Source organism: Oncorhynchus mykiss, chromosome 26 (genome assembly GCF_057628025.1).
Source record: "Oncorhynchus mykiss isolate SJ-2025 chromosome 26, ASM5762802v1, whole genome shotgun sequence".
NCBI lineage: Eukaryota > Metazoa > Chordata > Actinopteri > Salmoniformes > Salmonidae > Oncorhynchus > Oncorhynchus mykiss.
Genome location: NC_143047.1, coordinates 8,276,423 through 8,286,383, shown reverse-complemented (window position 1 = coordinate 8,286,383; position 9,961 = coordinate 8,276,423).

Here is a 9,961-nt window from a genome sequence, read left to right as displayed (position 1 = left end):
GTGCCAGGTTTCCTCCAGACGTGACGCTTGGCATTCAGGCCAAAGAGTTCAATCTTGGTTTCATCAGACCAGAGAATCTTGTTTCTCATGGTCTGACAGTCTTTAGGTGCCTTTTGGCAAACCCCAAGCAGGCTGTCATGTGCCTTTCAGGCCTGATTGGTGGAGTGCTGCAGAGATGGTTGTCCTGCTGGAAGGTTCTCCCATATCCACAGAAGAACTCTGGAGCTTTGTCAGAGTGACCATCGGGTTCTTGGTCACCTCCCTGACCAAGGCCCTTCTTCCCCGATTGCTCAGTTTGGCCAGGTGGTCAGCTCTAGGAAGAGTCTTGTTGGTTCCATTCTTCTTCCATTTAAGAATGATGGAAGCCACTGTGTTCTTGAGAACCTTCAATGCTGAAGAAATGTTTTGGTACCCTTCTCCAGATCTGTGCCTCGACACAATCCTGTCTCGGAGCTCTACGGACAATTCCTTTGACCTCATGGCTTTGTTTTTGCTCTGACATGCACTGTTAACTGTGGGACCTTATAGACAGGTGTGTGGCTTTACAAATCATGTCCAAACAATTGAATTTACCACTCCAATCAAGTTGTAGAAACATCTCAAGGACGATCAATGGAATTAGCATGCAGCTGAGCTCAATTTCTTATGTAAATAAGGTATCTGTATTTTATATTTAATACATTTGCAAAAATGTCTAAAAAACTGTTTTTTCTTTGTCATTATGGGGTATTGTGTGTAGATTGATGAGGGGAAAAAAGTAATTTAAGCAATTTTAGAACTAGGCTGTAATGTAACAAAAGCTGTAATGTAACAAAATGTTTCCGAATGGACTGTATAAGGGAAAACATGAATTTACTAAACATAAATGTAATAATGTTTGTGTATGGTTCAAAAGTCAAAACCCATGTCGGCATTCTTTATTATTGAAGTAGAATGTGGTTCTTATCGAGTTACAGAAATCCACAAGGAGTCAGTAGAAACCATATTTATAGTATTTAAGCAAGTCAGCCATATCAGCTTTGTTTTTTTTAAAGGTGGTAAATGAGGCTGAATGAACTGTTTCATTCAGACAAGGCTCTGCTGATAGCCAGATGTGGCGGTGGTAAGCATTCACTCCATGGTGCTGAAAGGAAAGCTCCGCTGTCAGGACAGCTTTATGTAGGCCCTAACAGTTTGTGGGCACCGTTTGTCACCGGTCAATTAATGTACAGTTGACGTCGGAAGTTTACATACAATCAGGTTGGAGTCATTAAAACTCGTTTCAACCACTCCACAAATTTCTATAGTTTTGGCAAGTGGGTTAGGACATCTACTTAGTGCATGACACAAGTAACTTTTCCAACAATTGCTTACAGACAGATTATTTCACTTATAATTCACTGTATCACAATTCCAGTGGGTCAGAAGTTTACATACACTTGGAAAATTCTAGAAAATTATGTCATGGCTTTAGAAGCTTCTGATAGGCTAATTGACATAATTTGAGTCAATTGGAGGTGTACCTGTGGATGAATTTCAAGGCCTACCTTCAAACTCAGTGCCTCTGCTTGACATCATGGGAAAATCAGAGGAAATCGGCCAAGACCTCAGGAAAAAAATTGTAGACCTCCACAAGTCTGGTTCATCCTTGGGAGCAATTTCCAAACACCTGAAGGTACCACGTTCATCTGTACAAACAATAGTACGTAAGTATAAACACCATGGGACCACGTAGCTGTCATACTGCTCAGGAAGGAGACGCGTTCTGTCCCCTAGAGAGGAATGTACTTTGGTGCAGAAAGTGCAAATCAATCCCAGAACAACAGCAAAAGACCTTGTGAAGATGCTGGAGTAAACAGGTACAAAAGTATCTATATCCACAGTAGAACGAGATCTATATCGACATAACCTGAAAGATCGCTCAGCAAGGAAGAAGCCAGTGCTCCAAAACCGCCATTAAAAAGCCGGACTACGGTTTGCAACTGCACACGGGGACGAAGATTGTACTTTTTGGAGAAATGTCCTCTGGTCTGATGACCATCATTATGTTTGGAGGAAAAAGGGGCAAGCCGAAGAACACCATCCCAACCGTGAAGCACGGGTATGGCAGCATCATGCTGTGGGGGTGCTTTGCTGCAGGAGGGACTGGTGCACTTCGCAAAATAGATGGCATCATGAGGGAGGAAAAGTATGTGGATATACTGAAGCAACATCTCAAGACATCAGTCAGGAAGTTAAATCTTGGTCGCAATTGGGTCTTCCAAATGGACAATGACCCATACTTCCATAGTTGTGGCAAAATGGCTTAAGGACAACAAAGTCAAGTTATTGGAGTGGCCATCACAAAGCCCTGACCTCAATCCTATAGATATTTGTGGGCAGAACTGAAAAGGCATGTGTGAACAAGGAGGCCTACAAGCCTGACTCAGTTACACCAGCTCTGTCAGGAGGAATGGGCCAAAATTCACCCAACTTATTGTGGGAAGCTTGTGGAAGGCTACCTGAAACGTTTGACCCAAGTTGACCAATTTAAAGGCAATGCTTCGAAATACTAATTGAGTGTATGTAAACTTCTGACCCACTGGGAATGTGATGAAAGAAATAAAAGTTGAAATAAATCACTCTCTCTACTACTATTCTGACATTTGACATTCTTAAAATAAAGTGGTGATCCTAACTGACCTAAGACATGGAATTTTTACTATGATTAAATGACAGGAATTGTGTAAAGCTGAGTTTAAATGTACAAGTTGTATGTAAACTTTCGACTTCAACTGTATAGTTTAGTGTTGTGTAGTGGCTTTGCTGGCATGCATCTAAAATAATTGGTTGAGTTTGCCCGACTAAGGTTTACATGCTAAAATCGCAACTGGTCTTAAGGCCTGACAAACACTGCTGCGGCTTGGCCACCTTCCACCTCAGATGCAGATGTCTGCCATTGGCCGAAGGCCACCATTGGCGGATGTGTTGGATTGAGATGCAACCCATGCTGCATCTCAATCCAAAAATATATATCACGCTTAAACAGACAGATTTTGACGTGATGTTTTTATTATGCTACTTTTGCAGGGGGGCGGACATCAACTCTAGGGTGTTTAAGACCGCTACACTGGCCCAAAAACACATCTCCACCTAAGAACATTCACGTAAACAGTGTGGAAGCCTTTAGAGGTTACAAGTCCTAAACGCTTCTGCGTCATGGTGGGATTCAAGAGCGTTAGGGAACTAGCATGAAAATAGCGGAAATCATCAAATGTAATTTACCTGCAAACGAAGAGTTTAATTCCAAAACACTATATATCCCTTTTCAAAAATGTTGGTAAATGAGCATTTAAGTGTTTAAAGAACTTTTGAAAGAAATTGGTGTGTTTAATCTTTTTTTTTTTGCTAAAATCTATATATCTGCCTCACTGAGAAATTAGTATAACTGCTAGGTTTTACAATGTAACAAGTAACTACATTTTAAATAAGGAACTGTACAAATTATACATTTGTGACATCAATATTTTAAAAACAAAATATATAAATACAATAATATGGGATCTGTATGTAAAACATTTACATTTGACATTTAATTTATTTAGTGGATGCTCATATCCAGAGCGACGTAAAATGTGTGCATTCATCTTAAGATAGCTGAGAAATCCACATATTACAGTCAAATATACATGATAGAACGTTCCATTCCAGCTAAACAACGGATATGTATCATTTAGCAAAATAACACATTTTGAATAAACATCGAAAATCTATTAATTAAAAACCTGAGAGCAGAAAGTTTTTACACAAACATAAGCAATCATTTCTGATGGAAAAAAAACACAAACGCTAAAAAAAATTGTGGATACAGTGTTTTGGTACCGCGTGCTGCCAACTTGACCCAGTGTCTGTTGAATTTCATTGGTCCGGGAATTGAATGTAGAGAGAGGAAAGTCTATTATAATCTTGGGTTGTTCTGAAGCTGTTATCAGGCACAGAGGCAGGACACTCTAGCCTAGATGAGGAAATTAGCTACAGAAATGAGTTTAGGTCGGGGTTGGGGGGTTTGGGTGAAGAGATGAGCAGACGAAACAAGAAAAAGCTACTGCAAACTTCTGTATTTCAATCGCTACTGTTTTAAGGGATACTCAGCCAGCCTCAGTTGTCCTGAGGACTAGCATGAACAGTTCTAGACAAATTAATCAATAAATACACAACGTGTGAGCTTTGACAATGATTCAATATGCACATGGCTCTGTCTTTGATGTGGAAACAATATGCACAGCATCACATTAGAATTTTGTCCAGCAATTGTTTTTGCTTGTTCGAGCGTGAATGGTGCTGTATGAGTGTTTGCACTCTGCATTGATGCTCATTATACAATGTAAAGTGCTGCACCATTCGTTTGCATAATTCATTCATGCTCATTAAGTGGGCAGGGTTGGTTTGCAGCAGCAGAATCATTAACAAAGCCAAACCCTGTATGACCAACTTGAGAGGAGACATTTTTGAATTGCTTTAAAATATTTGGATTCTTCCAGCCCTCTGGTCTCAAAGTGTACAGAACTGTGATTCCAGTGTAGACATACGTTTGAATTATCTGATGTGGCAGGTGTATAGACAATTAGTTATTTGAGTGCATGGGAAACTGTGACACAATTTGAGCGAGCCCTTCATATATCATGCATACTTGACTCTTGAGAAATCACTGGGAAAAAATATATAATTGAAATGAAAATGTGAATGCTATAGTGTATCTCCAATGGCCATGCCCACCAAAGTGTGTAACCACTGCAGCTTATAGACTAGAGTTGTCAGATCCTATTAGCGAGATAGGGCAGAACAGATCGAGGAGACATGCCAGCCTATTGGAAAGCCACAGGAGAGCTACGTGTGAGTCATGCGAGGAACCAATAGCATCGGGGAACTGCACACATGGTTGACCTTGAGAAAGGCATGCATTTTTAAATATTGTATGACTACTAGCTCTCTATCCTCCCCTTCGCTCCCATTCAGGTCTCCCCTCTTGCCACCCATTTTTTTCTGTTGCAGTTTTAGCAAGATATTCATTATCTCTTGATGGTAATGATATGGCCTTTCTTGTACAAACACTTACCCCTTAAACTGACATCATTTGGAGTGTGTCATTATCTAGGTAATTATCTAATGTGGTAGTCTTCACAGTAACAGCCTTCTCTCTTAATTGAAACCGTATCCGAGACGTTGTATCCTTTGAATGGTTCTATCTATGACAATATTTCCATTGATATCCCTTTAGGAAGCAGATGACTCCCATCAATTTCAAAGTATTCCTCATGTGTAAAGGGATTGATTGAGCAATGAATAAATTGCTCCCTGTCTTTTCCTGCAATCAATTCTAAATAGGTGGATGCTACATGTGTGTGTTCTTAATATACATCATGTTCAGCCACTTCTGCAAATCACATTGGCTTCACTGCAGACCACTGTAGACCTTGTCCCGACCCTACTGGATTCTGAAATACCTCACTGCACTGCTTTAAAACGTCTCCGAGCTCTAATTTATTGGAAGATGATCTCTTCAGCCCTCTCCACGTGAGGCCTTTAGTAATCTTACATGTCAGGATGATGTTCCAAAGACCTGGATTTTACGACCATGATGTGAATGTCTTACTAAGAACTAAACCCATGTCTAATCAGTCAATCATCAATGTATTTTACTCTATATACCAAAAGAAAAACACATTCCTCATCTGTAACCTTGTGACCTGTCTGCATGCCTTCCTGTTTGTAACAAGGCAGGGGGGGGGAGGTTAAATTTAACTAGGCAAGTCAATTAAGAACAAATTCTTATTTACAATGACGGCCTACACCAGCCAAACCCAGATGACACTGGGCCAATTGTGCGCCGCCCTTTGGGACTCCCAATCACGGCTAGTCGAGATACAGCCTGGATTTGAACCAGGGTGTCTGTAGTGACGCCTCTAGCGCTGAGATGCAGAGCCTTGGATCACTGTGCCACTCAGGAGCCCACAGGAGTTTATAGAGGCATGATAATTGCTGCTCCATCTGCCAAACTGTCAGATGTTATGGGAACAGGGATTCATAACTTCCCTCCCTGTGCCAGAATATTAAAGCAGAAAGCAGTATGTAAAAGAAGTGAAATTAAATAGGGAATAAATGAAGTCAATTGAGGGTGTGAAAAATCTCTTCCAATAACTGATTCATCAGGCTGTTGTCATTCTTGCGAATAGAATAGAGTAAAGTGGAGAAAAATCAGACTCCCTTTGTCACAAAACCCTTCTCTCCTCTGTAGGGCAAGGCTATGTCACAGCCAAGCTGAAGTGAGGCATAGATTGATGATGGCTGGTCTCTTGAGGTTAGACAGTGGACTGCTTACACCTGCAAGGGCACCTTGTTAATGCCACCAAGCCTGTACAGTCTCTTCTTCTCCATTGAGAAAGAACTGTGTGTCTGTCAGTCCAGTTGATCTCAGTGTTATAGTATGTCTCCTCACTTTGTCGATATATTCATCCTTAAAAATTCAGTGTACATTCCTTGCTGTAATATATCCTAATTAAATCAATGCAGACCATGCTCAATTAGATTACATGGGTCAGATTACGACAATCACATTGTTTATTTTCATAGCAAGGTGGAATAATTCTGCCTGGAATGTTAGCTTACTTTGGAGATGGGGGATGAGATAGGACAGGCGTGTGAAATCCCTTTGGTTTTGGGTGAAGGCACTTCCGTATGTAACAAGATTACAGACTGGAGTCAGGAAATTATTCTTCAAAATGTGAAGCCTGAAGGCCACCATTTGTCTGGTGAGAATGAAATAAATCAGAATTATAGGACAAGAATGACATGGACATGGGGTTGTGGATTCTCTTTCCAGGGATGATACTCACCTCGGTTGAAGGTGTGCAGATTCCAACACCACACTCATGACCAATGTGATTTCTGTATTCCATTGTTGCCTCTTGCAGTGGCTAATCTGTCTTCATTTCAAAAAGATAATCTCGAATCTCAGTAAAATCCATTGCCAATAACAAATTGTGTTCCAATTGTACGGCCTGATTTAAGTACATGATCTGCGTGCTACTATTTTCAGTTCCTCAGACTGTTCTACAAAAAAAAAACAGCTAATGAGGAAAGTAGGCCAGCCCAACTCTCAAACAGTCTATGGTTTTAGGTGTACGGTCTCAAAGGCTCCCCATGCCACCTCCAGCAGTGCGTACATTTCAAAGTGGCACGTGAATTTGTAGAACAATGCTTTCGGCGCGCAGCATTGCGATTGCGAAAACATTTATGAGTAGCGTCATTTTATGACACACATACATACAGTGCACATTTAGGAGAGATGTGAACAATAGGCGAAAAAGCACTGGCTTTTGACTGTGCACTGTGACTGCGTTCTTATTATGAATCAAGAATGCAGAAAGTATTCAGAACAGTATTGAGGTCCTTAGTGCAACATTGAGTAACCATTTTCAGAATGCTGTCCTGAATCATTAACCAGGGGGAAATTGTGATCGCTTTAATGGTAATCACTTGTTACTTCGCTGTCCTATGGGAATATTCCATCCTCTTCTGCTGATCAAACCAGAGTCCTTCCTTTCCTCATCTCATCTACTTGCACATCATCTTCTGCACATCTATCACTCCACTGTTTAATTGCTAAATTGTAATTATTTCACCACTATGGCCTATTTATTGCCTTTGTCTCCCTAATCTTACTACATTTGCACACACTGTATATCGATTTTTCTATTGTGTTATTGACTGTACGTTTGTTTATCCCATGTGTTACTCTGTTGTTTTTGTCGCACCGCTTTGCTTTATCTTGGCCAGGTCGCAATTGTAAATGAGAACTTGTTAACTTGTTTACCTGGTTAAATAAAGGTGAAATCATTTTTAAAAAGTTAACAATTATCCACACGCCTCCAGCAGATACCTTCCATAGATGTGGATCCTAATAAAATACCAAGATAACAAATAGATCCTTCTGCATTACATTTTTATGCTTGGCATCCTTGAATAAGTGTTCGCTCAATAGGTCCTGATTTGAAACCAGAAGAGTTATTTTAAAGCAGTAAACACGTCGGCTTTTTCCTCATAAACATTCCCTCCAACTTTCTCCCCTACCTTCTATAATCATGATGTCAAAGTCATGTGGGACTTGTTACATCAAGGAGGAAAGGAGGATGACAAATGCTATGATAGAAAAGGCTCAGCGTCCCTAGCCGCGTCCTCCGAGCATGCGCAGACCAGCTGGTCGGTGTGTTTATGGACATACAGTGCCTTGCGAAAGTATTCGGCCCCCTTGAACTTTGCGACCTTTTGCCACATTTCAGGCTTCAAACATAAAGATATAAAACTGTATTTTTTTGTGAAGAATCAACAACAAGTGGGACACAATCATGAAGTGGAACGACATTTATTGGATATTTCAAACTTTTTTAACAAATCAAAAACTGAAAAATTGGGCGTGCAAAATTATTCAGTCCCTTTACTTTCAGTGCAGCAAACTCTCTCCAAAAGTTCAGTGAGGATCTCTGAATGATCCAATGTTGACCTAAATGACTAATGATGATAAATACAATCCACCTGTGTGTAATCAAGGGTACTCAGAGTGTGATATCAGAAAAACAACCTCTCACTCAACATCAATAAAGCAAAAGAGAGGGTACTCAGAGTGTGATATCAGAAAAACAACCTCTCACTCAACATCAATAAAGCAAAAGAGATGATTGTGAACTTCAGGAAACAACAGAGGGAGCACCCCCCTATCCACATCGACGGGACAGCAGTGGAGAAGGTGGAACGTTTTAAGTTCCTCAGTGTAAACATCACGGACAAACTGAAATGGTCCACCCACACAGACAGTGTGGTGAAGAAGGCGCCTCTTCAACCTCAGGAGGCTGAAGAAATTTGTCTTGTCACCTAAAACCCTCAAACTTTTACTGATGCCCAATTGAGAGCATCCTGTCGGGCTGCATCACCGCCTGGTACAGCAACTGCACCGCCCACAACTGCCGGGCTCTCCAGAGAATGGTGTGGTCTGCACAACGCATCACCGGGGGCAAACTACTTGCCTTCCAGGACACCTACACCACCCGATGTCACAGGAAGGCCAAAAAGATTATCAAAGACAACAACCACCCGAGTCACTGCCTGTTAAAACCGCTACCGTCCAGAAGGCGAGGTCAGTAGAGAGACTGAAAAACAGGTTCTACCTCAAGGCCATCAGACTGTTAAACAGCCATCCCTAACACAGAGAGGCTGCTGCCTACATACAGACTTGAAATCATTGGCCACTTTAATAAATGGATCACTAGTCACTTTAATAATGCCACTTTAATAATGTTTACATATCTTGCGTTACTCATCTCATATGTATATACTGTATTTTATACCATCTACCACCTTGCCAATGCCACTCTCACTGTCGGAACTAGAAGCACAAGCATTTCACTACACTCACAATAACATCTGCTAACCATGTGTATGTGAACAATAACATTTGATTTGACGTCACTTTACACTTGATTGCTCATTACTGTCAACTGTCAACGTTGCCCTGAACTACCACTTGTCAATGTAACATCCCATTCATAATAATAATAATAACCCTGCTTTTGTTGTTGTAGAGATTTACTTATCTCTTTAGCATTTTACGATATTTCAATGAGATTCTGTTTAAACCAGAACACATACCAATACATTTTCAGTAAATCTTTTTTTAAATCCACACTAGAGACTATTAAACGGCCATCAAATGTCAACCTGAACCTCTATGTGCCATCCATTACCAGGCACGCAGCATTTACATTGACTCCGGTCTTATTGATTACCCGGGAAAGTGGAGGAAGAATGGAGGGCTACTGATCACAAAGGGTGAGAGAACGACAACTTTGGTGGCATCATCTCTCCCCTTGTTTGTTCTGAGCCAAAATGGGTCATTTGTTGCAAACATGAACCGAATAAAGGTCTACGTGGTGCTGAGTTAGCAGCACCT